At 35.3% G+C, this 17,382-nt stretch overlaps 1 protein-coding gene across 1 annotated transcript in view; it reads right to left on the bottom strand.

The window, feature by feature from the left end:
- The window catches only part of LOC111052455 (voltage-gated potassium channel subunit beta-2), an 88,102-nt gene that overhangs the window by 54,350 nt on the left and 16,370 nt on the right, over nucleotides 1-17,382 (bottom strand). The window lies entirely within an intron of this gene.

Below are 17,382 nucleotides of genomic sequence, written 5' to 3'. Positions count from 1 at the left end.
TCTATCAACTAAGGCCCGGTTACACAAAAGCCGGTTAAATTTTAACCGTGATTGATTTCACCAGAACCAATCAGAGAAGAGTTTTTTGAAAAGACGGCTTTTCTGATTGGTTCTCCTGGAATTAATCACGGTTAAAATTCAACCGGCTTTTGTGCAACCGGCACTAACAATAATAGAACTTATGGAGGTCTGTATTCTGATAAGCGCGTTCTCTATCTTGATATTTTTTAAAACTAACTACAAAAAGTGAATGAAACATAACCTACTTTTTAAGACTAGTGTATGAATCGAAATACGGGGAAGGAATGTAGGCTGTGCCTGTTGATCCTTCCACAATAATTTTAATGAATTGTGTTCTGTATATTGAATAAATCAATATAAATAAAAGCCTCAAATTTTGACATTCAATAACTTTTTTATGTGTACACCGAATTTGATATTTTTTTTTAGTTTTGTTCGTTATGTTCAGGGCCAGGTTTATGACCTATCAAATTTATAATCCGACTTCAGGACTATTTCCGGTCCTTCAGAGTTTACATGCAATCCTTATGGGAGAAGATTTGTGAGCTGGCCACACACAGAAATAAAAATCAGCTGTTATAATCATTGCGTCACACAACAGCCGTCGGTAGATAGTAGACAAGAGTGTGTGCTGCTCCATAACCGCCCATGTATTTAATTCTAAACGCCCTGACTGAAAAAAATGACTGTTCTGTGCTGTCTTCGGTGTTCAGAATTAATTGATTCTTAGAAAATTATTTATTTTGTAGTTTGAAAATGATCTATTTAAATAAAATGCCGCATCGCGCCTCCACAGGTTGTGGATGCATCCAGCTAAAGTTTGTCATGAGATGCATTAAACTAATTGGCGGTACGAAGTTTGCCGGGCCAGCTAGTAAAGAAATAAAAAGGGTATTCACAAATATGAGTTGCCTCTTTGAATGATTTTTCTTATTCATGGAAATTTATGTTAATATGAAAATATATTTGTTGGGTTTGGGTTTACAGGAAGGAATAATATTTTATTATTTATTGTTATGGATAATTTATGAAGTAATTGCGTAGTTATAAGGCTACTACTTAGTAGTATAAAGCTGTAGTAGGCTGCTCGCCCTATGTTTATCTCCATTTTCTTCTTGTTCATTAAAATTAAGTCCTAACTCCGCCTAATGAAGAGTATTTTCATTTCATTTCATATTTATCTTCATCAAGTATGTTTCTTAATGAAGTTGCTTATAGACTTATGCGCCACGAACACATGCCTCGCGCTCCTCATCAGCCGATTTCATATTTATTTGTACAGCGTAAGAAACATAAATAATTAGCACAGAATCAGCGTTCGTTGCGCACAAGTCTGTACGCACCTTCATGAAGAAACTTGTAGTTGGTGAAGATAAAATTAATATGAACAAGAAGGGGATAAAGACAAGTATAGGGAAAGCATCCTATAGCTGGGCACAGACTTGAACGCCACGAACACGCGCATCTCACTTCTTATCAGCTGATGTATTTGTACAGGAACAGTAAGCTACAGATATACGAGGGTGAATCAAATGAAAACCTTAAAAGTGTTATATATTATTTATTTTGACAAATAAGTGAAACTTACATTTATCATTTTTGACATAGTCTCCTTGAGGTGTTATGCAATTATTCGACCGCTTTGGATGCGCATGGATACCTCGTTTGAAGAACTCTTTTGGTTGTGCCTGTTGCCACTCGAGCATCGTTGTTTCCACTTCTTCATCACTTTGTAAATGCTTGCCTTCTATTGCATGTTTAAGCTTTCCGAACACATGAAAGCCACTAGGGGCGAGGTCTGGAGAATAAATGCATGAAAGAATGAGGCTTTCAAATTTGATATTCTAGATATACCAGGTGATTTTTTAGTCCTGTTACAGTACCCTATTTTTAATACATGGTAATTTTTCCCTAATAAAGGGAAATTTTTTTTTGTTGCACGAAGTTGGTAGCCCTACTCACTCAATATACACAAGGCAGTGCGAGTTTATTATCCTTAAGCTGTGTAACATTTTGTGATGATTCCGGTCGTGTTATGAACAGAATGTCTTTTACCATAGAACAACGGGTTTTCATTGTGGAACAATATTTTGCTACGAAATCGTACGCGAGTGTAAAAGAAGCATTTCAAAATAAATTTGTTGGTGTATATAAATTTGTTAGTTCCTGTACACTTCACCATTTACAGTATGTTCAAAGAATATGGGTCCGACTATACGCTGACGAGATATCGCACACCACACACCAATTTTTGCAGGATTTAAAGATTTTACCTGAACAGCGTTAGGATTTCCACCAACATATTTGTTGTATCTCGTCAGCGTATAGTCGGACCCATATTCTTTGAACATACTGTAAATGGTGAAGTGTACAGGAATATTGTGCGTCAATTTGTGGCTCTACTGGAACCTCAAGAAAGATATTGCTGGTTTCAACAAGACGGCGCTACCTGTCACACATCTCATGAAACCATGGATTTTCTGCAAGAGTTCTTTGGTGATCGAATAATAAGCAAGGGTTTATGGCCTCCAAGGTCTCCAGACCTCACATCCCCTGATTACTTTTTGTGGGGCTACATTAAGTCTGAGGCCTTCAAAAACAATCCTCACAATATTGATGAACTGAAAGCCAATATTACAGACTTAATCACGAATATTTCCAATATAACTCTGAAAAAGGTTTCTGCTAATATGGTGAAAAGAGTCCGATCGTGTATAACCTCAATGGGTGGACATTTTGAGCATATGGTATAATAATTTTAAGTAACTAAGAAATGTGAGTAATAAAATATCAATTTTCTTTTGTAAATAACAAATATTATTTTTTTATTAATACCCAAATTTCCGTTTATAAATTACATCAAAAATTGGGTAACAGGACTAAAAATTCACCCTGTAGTTTGAACCGAGAGACGGGCTGTATGTGGTCGGGCGTTGTCACACTGTAACAACACACCTGAAGTGAGAAGTCCTCGCCGTTTACTCCTGATTGTTGGCCGAAGTTCATTCTCAAGAGATTTGAATAAGAATTAATGTTAACTGTCATTCCCCTCTCAATCTAAGGCTCCAAAATTACTCCGTTCACATCGCAGAAGAGAGTCAGCAAGAGTTTTCCTGCTGATCGCTGATTTCGATTTTGGTATTTTTTTGATTTTGGCGATGAGCTATGGCGCCATTCTTTTTTTTATTCTGGTTGATGGTAATGTTTGTTTCTGGACAAATTAAATTCATTGCCATTAGAGTTGACAATGTTACAGAGTAAAAATGAAATTCAAACAAAACTCAAAGTGCACTTTATAAGGATAAATCAGTTTGATTAGTTTCAGGAAACGAGTTGTGTTTTGTTTGTTGTGTTTATTCGAGTTTATGATTTTTTTTATTGACTATCTATTATATTTTTTGAGTTTAGAATAATTTTAGTTTTTCAATGAAGATATATTATGATTTAATAAATATTTATGTTCAGAGTGAGTAACATTAGGTAATATCCCAGAGTGATTATCTTGTTAATTGTCGCTTACCAAGTAAAGTCTTTTTCTATAAGTCTTATTTCGTTTAGTTAAGTCAGTTTAAGTTAAGTTAATTTATGGTGCAATAGACAAAAGAGAACAATCAGTTACAAAAATGAAGAAATATAATCAGGTTAATTAAGAAATATAATTATTGTTATTGATTGTTTTTATTGTATGTAAAGGATTATTTTTATATATTCCTCAAATAGCTTACAGCTAGAGGGATATTATCGCACTATTGTAATACTCAAATGAATACATAAATAAATTGTAAAAAAAACATGAATCACCATACTGTACTGTCATCCTGCGATGAATTTCTATTGGTTTGACACCTTCACTGCTCAAAAAACGAATGACTGATCGCTGATCTAACGCGGTGCATATTGATAATGGGGCGGCCATATTGTAACTGAAGTCACAGTTAATCGTGTGTAGCGGGGTCACTAACGCACATGGTATTCATTGGGCCATATGAATAAAGTTGAGCATTTGCTTATACTTCTAAAATATGGAGCATTTGCTTCATTCTCTATGAATAAACATGAGCAAAACCTTTTGCTCATGCTCATCAAAAAAATAGTTTGAGCATTTGCTGAAAAGTAAAAGCTTTTGCTCAAAATTGTATGAATAAACTAGAGCATTTGCTCAACTTTTGAAGCAAATGCTTCAAAAAAGGTAAGTCTACTCTAGAGCAGCTTATCACCTTTTGCTCATAGTAAAATGGCTCAACGAATTCGTATGAGGAAGAGGAAGCTATACCAGATACGATCACAACCAATAGTTGAGAACTATAAAACTCTTTTTAGATTCAACCATGATACATATCACCATTATCCCTACAAAAGAATAAATACAAAATATAGCTACATGTTATAAAGATAGCCATCACAAAATAGGAAATATGTATTTGAGAAGATGAAAGTGTAGACGATTATAAGAAGGCTATTGATATTATAAGAATATGCTGAAGATTATTATAGAGATGGCATTTTTTCACGCTATTATTTCAAAATTTTAAACTCAACTAACCTAAAACTCTATTCATAAATAGAAAACAGAGCAGACGACGCAAACACAAGCGGTGCACCCTATTTGCATATTTAGCGCTTCCGTGAGCTATAAAAACAAACTAAGGCTACAAAAGCGAATCAGCTGATGAAAAATCTCTAAAATACGTGAGCATTTGCTCTAGAGTTCAGGAGCATAAAGTAAGAGTAAGAGGTAAAGCTTATTCATATAAAAATGAGCAAATGCTTTTGCTTCTACCTTTTGCTCATGAGCAAAACCTTATGCTCCATGCTCTTGCTCATGAGCATTTGCTCTGGTTTTATTCATATGGGCCATTGTGTAAGCTCCAACGAGCATCCCTGCCAACTACCGCATCAATCCTACAACTTCTCGGAACTTACACTTTTAAGGTTTTCATTCGATTCACCCTCGTAATAAGCGTAGCATCAGTTGATGAATAGTGTAATGCGCGTGTTCTTGGCGCTCAAATCTGTACCCAGCTTGATGGGAACGCGTACACAAAGACGTACAGTGAATGCAGAGGCGTTCTCGCGAATCTGTACATACAAGGCATTATGCTAAATCGGGCAGCAGTGTATCAGATGTAGCTTGGAATTTATTGAGAATGGATTCATTATCAAATGATTCATGGAATTATTAATCGATGACATTTTTTCCAGCAACTGACCGAGAATGAGCCTGACTTGGAAAACAACAACCCCCTGATGGCTGATGTCCAACAACCACCAGTGAGCAACATACCACTAGTAGTTCTGTGAACAGTAGACCTCACACAGTATTCTCATCCACAAGTACCTGATTGGAACTATAGACCTTATGGAAATACAGCAATAGACTGGCTTCTCCACACATCTGTGTAATCACTGTGTAATTTTATAGTCTGACTTTACTTTCCTTGCCCTATTACCATAGGTAAGGAAAGTATTGCTTTCCAAAAAAAATTAAGGTACCCCAATTTCCAAATTTCTATATGTTTCAAGGTCCCCTGAGTCCAAAAAAGTGGTTTTTGGGTATTGGTCTGTGTGTGTGTGTGTGTGTGTGTGTGTGTGTGTTGTGTGTGTGTGTGGTGTGTGTGTGTGTGTGTGTGTGTGTGTGTGTGTGTGTGTGTATGAGTGTATGTGTGTCTGTGTACACGATATCTCATCTCCCAATTAACGGAATGATGATGAGTGATTAGCGAACCTAAAATTTTAGTTGGCTCCGAACCACCAATTTCATGATGATGATAATATTAGCTGAGTTGTAAACTCATCCTCTATTTAATCAGAGTTTTTCAATTTTGTGAATAATGTAAGTGAACAAATTTTGCAAAAGAAATTCACAATACGAGAGTGCCGCAGAAAAACTACGATTTGTTATTGAGAACGATCAAAATGCAACAGAATCCCATATCAGAGTGAGGATGTGCAACAATATGAATGAATTACCAAGAAGATGTAGCCATAGAGGAACAATAGCGTAAGTAGATATCCCATGGTATAGGGCGTTTATGTCGCAACTTTTACTGTTATCTCAAGCCGATTACTGTCGATTTTTACTGTTTTGTTGGGGTAAGAGTGTATGAACGGCACAATGTGAGAGACTACCAGCATCATAAAGCTTCACAGGAAAGAACTAAGTGGACTATAAGCTTGAGATAACAGTAAAAGTTGCGACATAAACGCCCTATACCATGGGATATCTACTTATGCTATTGTTTCTCTTTGATGTAGCTTTAAACCGTATTTTATACAAACAATGATGATTTCTGATAGCTCTCGTATGGAAAAATGACGGAGTAGGCTACTCGTAAGAAAACTTCTTGAAATGCCGAGGAAAGTCTGTGTTTTCGAGCTTGTCAGAGAGAAGGCGCATTTCCGCAGGCAGCTAAGTTTGCTGTTATGTCATGGGAGTGGAGCAGATAAGCAAATAAGGCTATCAAGTCTGAAATAGAAGTTGAAAGGAAATCGAGCGAGGCTTTGCAGAAGTGTGGGTGATAGGATAGAGAGAAGAGAGAGAGGGAGTGAGAGAGAGTGAGTGAGCAAGCAAGCAAGCAAGCAAGAAGAAGAAGAAGAAGAAGAAGAAGAAGAAGAAGAAGAGGAATAGGAAGGAGATGAAGAAGAAGAAAAAGAAGAGGAATAGGAAGGAGAAGAAGATGACATGAAGAAGAATGAGAGAAGAAGAAGAAGAAGAAGAAGAAGAAGAAGAAGAAGAAGAAGAAGAAGAAGAAATATAAATCATAACAAGGAGATGAAAAGAGAAAAGATGAAGAAAAATAGGAAGGAGAAGAAGAAGAAGAAGAAATATAAATCATAACAAGGAGATGAAAAGAGAAAAGATGAAGAAAAATAGGAAGGAGAAGAAGAAGAAGAAGATAAGAAGAAGAAGGAGAAGAAGAGGAGGAGAGGAGATGAAGAAGAGAGAAGACGAATGAGAGGAGAAGAAGAAGAAGAAAAAATATATAAATCATAACAAGGAGATGAAAAGAGAAAAGAAGAATAGGAAGAAGAAGAAGAAGAAATAAATCATAACAAGGAGATGAAAAGAGAAAAGAAGAAGAAGAAGAATAGGAAGGAGAAGAAGAAGAAGAGAAGAGAAGGAGAGGAGATGAAGAAGAGAAGAGGAGAGGAGATGAAGAAGAGAAGAGAAGGAGAGGAGATGAAGAAAAAGAAGAAAAGGAATAGGATGGAGAAGAAGAAGAAAAGGAATAGGAAGGAGAAGAAGAAGATGAAGAAGCATACAAAGAAGAGGAAAGAAGAAGAAGAAGAGATGAAGAAGAAGAAAAAAAAGAAGAAGAAGAAGATAAAGGAGAAGAAGAATAAGATGAAGAAGCAGACGAAGAAAGAGAAGAAGAATAAGATGAAGAAGCAGACGAAGAAAGAAGAAGACATGAAAAAGATGAATGAGACGAAGAAGGTAAAGGACAAAGAAAAGGAAAAGAAGAAGATAGCAAAAAAGGAAATATAATAATGACGGTTAAGAGTGAGAGGGAGAAAAAAAGGAAGGAAGAGGAAGGAAAAGGACAAGTAACTAGCTGATGACGAATGGATGGATGAAAAGTGAAAAGGTCAAGGAGGGAAATAGATAGTAGGGGGAGAGAATAAGCATCAAAGGATCAGTGAGGGGAAAATGAAAAGCTCAATATTATTGTATTGAAGGAAAGGGGGATGGTCAAGGAAGAACAAAGGTGACAAGAATAGCAAAACAAGGAGAAGCAAAGGAGAAAGAAGCTGATAGACTATGAAGAACACGAGTAGGAAAACCCAGAAGCAAATGGTTGAAGTTAGAATTGTTCAATTATCAATCCAATTCAATTCATTAAACAAAAACACATTATTAAAACATTCACATTACAATTGAATTAATATTTTTAGGAAATGAATATTTCTCCACATAGACTATTGGTCTGTGAAAAGAAATAATGGATGAAGTTCAGGAGTAGAGAAGAATTAGTACAACATCGCAGAAAGAGATATAGAGGCAGGAAAAGTGTGATGAAGGAAACGAAAAGTATTGTGAGGATAAATGAGGAAAATTTCGAAAATGAAATATAAGAATATAAGGAAGAAAATTGAAAAAGAAGTGGGGGAAAGTGGAAGTGTAAGAAGGAGAAGAAGAAGAAAAATATGAAAATAAAGGAGATTAGGAAAAGAAGAATAATATAAGCAGATCGAAAAGTGAAGAACAGAAGAGAACAACACAAGAAAACTGGAAAAACACTATGTTAATGGAAGGAAAGTATGCAGGAGAAAATACAAATAAAGGAGAAGATGAAGAAGCTTGAGAAGTAAAGAAGATTACAAAAACAAGAGGATTAAGAAGGGGCTGGAGGAAGATAATTAGAAATAAGAGTGATAGAGAAATAGAATAGAAAAGGATTCCGCTCCATCCCACAGGATAGAGATCAATACACCGGTGACGGGTGATTGGGGCGGTGGGTGAGGAGAAAGAGGTGATGAAGACGGACGATGATGAGGGTGAGGTGGTGAAGCAGGATGAGTATGAGAAGGTGGAGGAGGAGGAGATAGAGGAGTAGAAGGAGAAGCTGGAAGAGAAAGAGGAATATGAAGAAGTGGAGGAGGAGGTTTTGGAAGGAGGAGGAGGTTGAGGAGTAGGTGGGTGAGTGAGAGAGGTGGAGGAGTAGGAGGAGATAGAGGAGTTGAAGGAGAAGCTGGAAGAGAAAGAGGAATAGGAAGAAGAAGAGGAGGATGAGTAGGATGAGGAGGTGGTGAGTTGTGAGGAGGAGGAGGAGTAGGAGGTGAATGAGGAGGAGTAGGAGGAGGAGGAGGAGGAGGCTGCACCGCACTGCGCTGAGGCAGCTCCTGTTCCAGTTACACTCGACTCTGAAGCAGCGGTCGCTGTTTATTTACCAAGGTCAGTTCGGTGATGCTGGCCGCATCTCAAAAACCCTCCCTCACCCCCCTACCGCTAAAACCCTCCTCAACCCATAAACCAACCCCCAACAACCTACTTTTCTTCACCACTTATGAATGTCACCTACTTAGGAGCGCGTCTTGAAATGAACTACTAAACTACTTGAATGCACTACTTCCCCGGTGTACTTTCAATTGTCTTATTGTTTCTTGTTCCGGCTTTTGTTCCAATTTTTTTACTTTGACATTGTTATTGCGTTCATTTTTTCTTCCTTTTGCAAGTTCAATCACTTTTGGTGTTGAGAAGTAAATAATAATAATGTAATGATTATGAAGAGTAATAGTCCAGTCAGTTGAATATAGAAATCGGCCATTTTTTGGGTATTGAAATGTGTGAGCTTCAGTATACTCAGCAATAAATTTGAATTATGATGCATGATTTTGGACCGCATTGACGAACCGAGAAGAATGAAGTGTGGTACGATGAAAGCATTGTGTCAAAAGCTATAAGTGTTTGAAATTTTAATCCTTGAGGTGTCTGTCCTTATGAGCGCCTCTCCACTGGTAAATACTGAAATGAAGTGCATTGCATCTATGATGATTCTCAAAGAACATAATATCATTGTGCGAACTATCAATATGACGGCAATGTAGTTGTTGATGATGGTTGAAGCTGAAAATTAGGTGTTTTTCGCAATACAAGGAGTATTGTTTATTTATTTATTAGAACAGTCACAAACACGATATTTGGAAAGAGAAACAGGCAATTGCCCAAAACTTCTTCAATACCTTGATTTTGGCACATAAATAGTCCAAAGTGAGGTTAAGTTTAAAATTTCTGTTTTCACCAAAGATTAACACTCAGAGAATACGTATTCGAGATATGACTGATGAATTTTGAATTTCGAAGGGTTGATAAGAGCCGGAAATAACACTAAACAATCCGAAAGTTTCAATAATATTGAAATAAACTTGAAAATTTTAGCAGGTGTATTTGTTGTTTTAAATTTGTTGTCAGGTGTACCTGGAAATCTATGAGATAGAGCGCTCTTCCTAATCTCAGATTGTAGAGCACAAAAATACGCTCAGAGGGATTTTGAATTATACATCTAAATGGTAACAATCGGAAGATATGGTTGATCAAAAACTAATATTCATCAGAATTGATTTTTTCTTTAAATTCTACTCATTTCTGAAAAATCATAACTCAGTACTCATCAGAGATAGAGAGTTTTGAGTGATCTCATTTTATTCAGAATTTTATAATCTAAAAAAGATGTGAGAGCAAATTTTTCTGTTCGATTACTGGATTTGACAGAAAGAGGAATATGAAGAAGTGGAGGAGGAGGTTTTGGAAGGAGGAGGAGGTTGAGGAGTAGGTGGGTGAGTGAGAGAGGTGGAGGAGTAGGAGGAGATAGAGGAGTTGAAGGAGAAGCTGGAAGAGAAAGAGGAATAGGAAGAAGAAGAGGAGGATGAGTAGGATGAGGAGGTGGTGAGTTGTGAGGAGGAGGAGGAGTAGGAGGTGAATGAGGAGGAGTAGGAGGAGGAGGAGGAGGAGGCTGCACCGCACTGCGCTGAGGCAGCTCCTGTTCCAGTTACACTCGACTCTGAAGCAGCGGTCGCTGTTTATTTACCAAGGTCAGTTCGGTGATGCTGGCCGCATCTCAAAAACCCTCCCTCCCCCCTACCGCTAAAACCCTCCTCAACCCATAAACCAACCCCCAACAACCTACTTTTCTTCACCACTTATGAATGTCAACCTACTTAGGAGCGCGTCTTGAAATGAACTACTAAACTACTTGAATGCACTACTTCCCCGGTGTACTTTCAATTGTCTTATTGTTTCTTGTTCCGGCTTTTGTTCCAATTTTTTTACTTTGACATTGTTATTGCGTTCATTTTTTCTTCCTTTTGCAAGTTCAATCACTTTTGGTGTTGAGAAGTAAATAATAATAATGTAATGATTATGAAGAGTAATAGTCCAGTCAGTTGAATATAGAAATCGGCCATTTTTTGGGTATTGAAATGTGTGAGCTTCAGTATACTCAGCAATAAATTTGAATTATGATGCATGATTTTGGACCGCATTGACGAACCGAGAAGAATGAAGTGTGGTACGATGAAAGCATTGTGTCAAAAGCTATAAGTGTTTGAAATTTTAATCCTTGAGGTGTCTGTCCTTATGAGCGCCTCTCCACTGGTAAATACTGAAATGAAGTGCATTGCATCTATGATGATTCTCAAAGAACATAATATCATTGTGCGAACTATCAATATGACGGCAATGTAGTTGTTGATGATGGTTGAAGCTGAAAATTAGGTGTTTTTCGCAATACAAGGAGTATTGTTTATTTATTTATTAGAACAGTCACAAACACGATATTTGGAAAGAGAAACAGGCAATTGCCCAAAACTTCTTCAATACCTTGATTTTGGCACATAAATAGTCCAAAGTGAGGTTAAGTTTAAAATTTCTGTTTTCACCAAAGATTAACACTCAGAGAATACGTATTCGAGATATGACTGATGAATTTTGAATTTCGAAGGGTTGATAAGAGCCGGAAATAACACTAAACAATCCGAAAGTTTCAATAATATTGAAATAAACTTGAAAATTTTAGCAGGTGTATTTGTTGTTTTAAATTTGTTGTCAGGTGTACCTGGAAATCTATGAGATAGAGCGCTCTTCCTAATCTCAGATTGTAGAGCACAAAAATACGCTCAGAGGGATTTTGAATTATACATCTAAATGGTAACAATCGGAAGATATGGTTGATCAAAAACTAATATTCATCAGAATTGATTTTTTCTTTAAATTCTACTCATTTCTGAAAAATCATAACTCAGTACTCATCAGAGATAGAGAGTTTTGAGTGATCTCATTTTATTCAGAATTTTATAATCTAAAAAAGATGTGAGAGCAAATTTTTCTGTTCGATTACTGGATTTGACAGAAATAGCTGAAAACTGGAAAATAAACCGAAAATACGAGGTTTTTGGGCCACCATGTATCTAGCACAAGGAAATTTCGCATGAAGAAATTGGTTCTGGACTTCTCTCATGTATCCAAATAATGTATTAAAAAATCAGAACTACAATATAAATTGCAAGCACACCCCTTTTTTATGTATATGTTGACTGGACTATAATGTGAGAATGGTGTTGAAAAGTGATATTAAGGAGTTGTTCTCATGTGATTAATTTATTTATCGACATTCTAGATCTTGAAAAACCTATTACATTTCCATAAAAACGATAATGTAAGAGAAAGTTATGAGACAAAAAATTATGGCAGTAATTTATCTTTTAGGCCATCAATTTTCCTTATAATTCTAAATTAAAGTGATTCATAATTTAAAATTGAGATTTTTTAAAATTGTGAAAGTATTCATGAACAGTATTTGAGTCTGTCTATTAAATTGAAAAATCAATTGAGAAATGAATTATTGGTTTTGTAACAACTCCCTTGCTATGATTCCCTCGAATCATTATGTTATTGATGAAACAAAATTATGGATTTTCCAGTTTACCAGTTCTGCTAATAATTAGACTATTGATAGATTATTATGTAGCCTAGATTTGGGCTGAGCCTGTTGAACCTTTCTCAATCATTCATATGATTTGTGTATTATCCAATGTGAAAGAGCTCCGATCAATATTTTACATAAATGTGTTCAAATATTGTTATACTGTTTCCAAGTTTTCCCAATAATATCAAATAGAACAAAAACAGCTCTGTTACTCTTATATAAGATAACTCCTATTCATATACTAGACTGGTATCATCGGTTAAACTATTGTGGGATTTCATCTCACAAAATGGCATCTTTGAATGAAAATATTCGTCATTGGTGAATGAGATAAAAGGAACGTGTACTTCAATGTAGGCAATCGCTTGTGATTGGTTGAAGAGTAGCAGTAGTCTGCCGTAGTTCTATCTTTAGCCGGTAGATCGCAGTTCATTCCGTGAGTTTTAGTTGAAGGATCAAGGTATAAGCTATGAAAATTCGATAAAAATCCTCAACTTTTAGCAAAACCAATAAGATACACAAGAACATAATTAACAAGTAAGTTAGTGATCTCGGTAATAAGTTGAACTGAACTCCACATGAATATGCAGAAAAGATTTTCAGATTAAGAAAATGGGTCACCATCAATAAGTGAGGAATACATTTGTAGGAATAAGACTTTTTTGTGAACTTTATATGAGAAACCCCGCTCACGAGGAGTGGTGAATGCTCATGAGAAACCTTCAAAATTTTGTTTATAAGATTTCATAAGTTCATAATTTCTAGTCAATGATTAGTTATGTCCTTTATAATTGTTTTAATTTTTCCATTTTCACAGAAGCAGTGATTTTCAACATAATTTGATAAGTTCACCTCCTAACTAGTTCTAACAAAGCTCCAAAGTAAAAACTTGTGTTCCAGACATTCCCTCCAAATTCTTTTTCCCATTTATAAATAATTTATTGTTGATTCACACTCAACAATAATAAAGATTTGTTTCTATTCCGTGAATTAAACCTCAATTAACGACCTTCCAGAAATAGGTTTGAAAATATAAGAATGGATCTTAAAGTTTTGCTAGACAATACTTTTACGTAGCTAATAATCAATAAAATTCCAGATTACCTTACCGAGCATATCAATCGTAACTCTGTTACATTGCTTAAAAAAATGAATTATTGAATGGATAATTACCAGTAAAATCGAGGACATTATTTTTGAGTGACTTTTATCTCTGTTTCAGTAGTATGTTTGCCATCTCTCTTTCTTTCTGTTTTCATTCTTACTCTTCAGAGTAAGAATTATCCATTATCCATTTGAATCGAGGACATTCTTTTCGAGTTACTTTTATCTCTGTTTCAGTAGTATGTTTGCCATCTCTCTTTCTTTCTGTTTTCATTCTTACTCTTCTCATACTTTCACTCTTTTTTCACTTATTCATCATCTTCTTTTATGAATATTAAGTCACACCTTTAAAGAGCAGATATCTCGAAAACTATAAGAGATATGAGACATTTTTTGGTAAATGTTGTTAGAAAGTTTGTAATATTCAATTTCTTATAGAATAGTCATGTTCGTATGAAAGAGGATTTCGACATGCGAAAACCAAAAAATGATACTCTTGAGCCACCCCACCCCTTTGGTACAGGGAGTAGAGATGGGGACTTCTGTCTCCTCACTATCATCAACAGAGCTACGCGGTCGAAAATTGTTTTCCAAACTTTCCCTCTATATCTTTTTTGAGCATTCATTGCCTGGACTTGTCAGTATAGATGTGGTAGCAATGCTGTGTACATTAATCCTCAGAGATTAGTGTGGATACTCTATTGACTAAGTTTGTCGGTTGAGTACGTTGGCACTCAGAATCGTGTATGTATTTTATATTGACTCAGTTTGTAGGATGAGTAGGTTGTTGAGTACCTATGTAAACTCACATAGTTGTCGTAGTAATGTTGGGGACTCTAAATTATCAAAGTTTTTCCGAGTGTATAGAGAAAACAGAAGCTAAACCGGACGACATACATTATTTTAATAAAAACTTTGTTGTACGGTACGGTTTGTTCAAAACTTTTCTCATATTGGAACAGGAAAAGCCATAGAAGCGAATTGTGCTGACATCTCTTGCCAGCTACTGCAACTACGAATTTAGTATTTGGCGTCCCCAACAGAGCGCTGCAGTGTACACATTATTCATCCCTCCAACAGAAATTGCCTTTCTGCACGAAAAAATCCGGAATCCTATCCTATTCAATTCTGCATTTGAAAAAGCCAAAGAGAATGTTAATTCGGTGAGCGAGCAGGGTTTGTTGATTTTAGAAGTTTTTTAGTTCAGTGCTGAAATGTTGTGAGCAAATATTAGATTTAGCACTTCTGAATGAATCTTGAATCATCCACCCCTCAATTAATCTAGAGAAAGCTAATAATGTTGTTAGTGAATTATAACTTTACTTTCCCATTTCAAAATCGAGTCAGAAAGAGCTTCAACTTGGTAATAAGGACAATCATAACATGAGTAAACATGTAGAGTCAAATTCAACATGTCAACAAGTCTCAACAGCATGAATTTAAATGAGAATATCCACTTACAGAAAGAATTTCGATTTCTACTCCATAAGAGAACTGATGACATTGAACTTACAGGAACTTTAAAATCTAATACTGACTACCTATATTATTTCTTTATTTCCATATTACATACTATTTTCAATATTCTACTATTTTCGGATCTTCATTGCTTTCCAATGCATTGAACGCTTGGAGAAGGCGTTATATTAGGGATATTTTTGAATACTTCATTCATAATTTTATAACTCAAATCAAATTCGTTTAGTTTGAGCAGTGGCGCCATTTCACCAAACTGCTAGAGGGGGGGGGCAAAAACCAAGAGGTATTGGTGGGGGGAGGAATACCCCCAAAGGATAGAGGGACCTGGGTTTTTCTCCATAAATGTTACATTCAAAGATGTTATCATATGCTTCATTTTTTCCAGTTTTATACAAATGTGGTTGAAGTATCAATACAAACATTCACATTATTAGTTATTGAATCATGAAATATTTATTAGAAATATAGGTCTACAGAGAGACCATAAAGTAGGAATACACTGAAACAGATTTCTTAAAAATCATGGAAAAAGATAAATTTTTCTTTTACAATGACAATTTCAACAATTTCATTGGGGATCATATTCTAATTGGAAAATAACTTTCAGTTAGAAATCTAAAGATACATCAAGCTGTTCCCATAATTCTCAACTACTCTACATAAATTTTTGATTGTCTGATTGTGCCCTTTCTTTTGCTTTCACTGTGACATCTTGCAACTTGTTAATTCTCACATTGAAATTCATGCGATAACTCACTTATTGTGCCTTGATCAATAAGTGTACCCATTCTATATTCAAACTATACCACAGAGAAAAATATATTCTTTATTACTCCGTACCCATATCCATGCTTTCAAGGCAGTTTTGCTAAATTGTTGATACTGTGGAAGGAATTATACTACTGCTGTTAAAAAAGTATTAAATCATTATGAGATTCTAAGGATTCGTGTAGATAGATCCGCATTTTCATTATTTATCTGATCATTGAGGGGGGCTAGGCCCCCCCTGCCCTCCTAAATGGCGCCCCTGAGTTTGACTAAATTTTTCTACTCTTTATGTCGTTGACAGTACGTAGAAAGTGTTATTATTGATAAATTGTTCATTTTCTATTTTGCAAAGTTTCATCAGTACTAGTACAGAATGCTTCCTCAACATATCAGGGAGTTTCATCAAATACTAGAAGCTTGACACACATAAGGCATAACATCTTAACATGTATAAATTTATGATTATACTGTATTACAATAATATCCTCATACTCTATTGATACAATTATCACTACATTCTAATAAACGTTATTTTCTCAATGTAGCAAACATATGAAAGTTCTTGGAACATAATAGCATTGAACATTCCTCAAAGCGCAATATCTTAAAGCGACTACATCAACTACAATCAGTACACATTATGTAGTGCCATAGAAGCACACTAATATCGCTTGTTAGCATGCAAATACACATATAAGCAGATCTCTACTGGAACTTTATTAGAACATAACTGATCACACAGAAATAATACTTTTACTTTGTAAAATTATTAATTATACTATCATTTATTATAAACTATTAATGCCGTAATTAATTATAATTTACGATATTTTGGTAATATTTCAATTCACTTGCAGTCTGTTTATAATTTTAATTTTATTCTGAATCCTTTTCTATTACAAATGAAATATTGCAAATACAGTAGTGGGAAAGCAATTTTTACATTTTTATTCTCGTCAGAGATGTTTCAGGAAAGCAATACACTAAATTATGTTAGCAGATATCCAAAGTATTGAAATGGAAATCATTCATGATTACTTTTATCTCCCAAAACTCAAATCTTTTTCCAACATTAGCAGACAGTGAACATCATTGCAACAATAATTACAGTATTGTTCGTATAGTTCGTGAACTTGGTCCTAGTAAAATGCATTGCTTAGTCTTCTGACTAGTCGATTTTCTTAATTCATCTTTTACAACAACCAAAAATATTCTCTTATAAAATGAAATCCTTGAGTATCCTTGCTACAATAATTGTAATTGTTCATGTATAGTTCGTGACCTTATTGGGGGTAGTGAGGACTCATTAATTCATCATCTTCTGCAATTAGAACTAACATAATCTCTTATAAATTGAAATCCTTGCTACAATAATTAATTGTAATTGTTCATATATAGTTGGTGACCTTATTGGGGGTAGTGAGGTTAAATGCATAGCTGTATTATCTGACCAAACTCATTCATCATTCATCTTCTACAATAAGAACTAAGATGATCTCATATAAACTGAAATAGCATCTCCAGGCAGGAAACTTGAAATAAATCAAAATGACAAGACATATTGGAGCTGCACTGCACAATGACC

Source organism: Nilaparvata lugens, chromosome 3 (assembly GCF_014356525.2).
Source record: "Nilaparvata lugens isolate BPH chromosome 3, ASM1435652v1, whole genome shotgun sequence".
NCBI lineage: Eukaryota > Metazoa > Arthropoda > Insecta > Hemiptera > Delphacidae > Nilaparvata > Nilaparvata lugens.
Note: the sequence above shows the minus strand (reverse complement) of the source record. Positions and strands in the feature narration are given on the sequence as shown.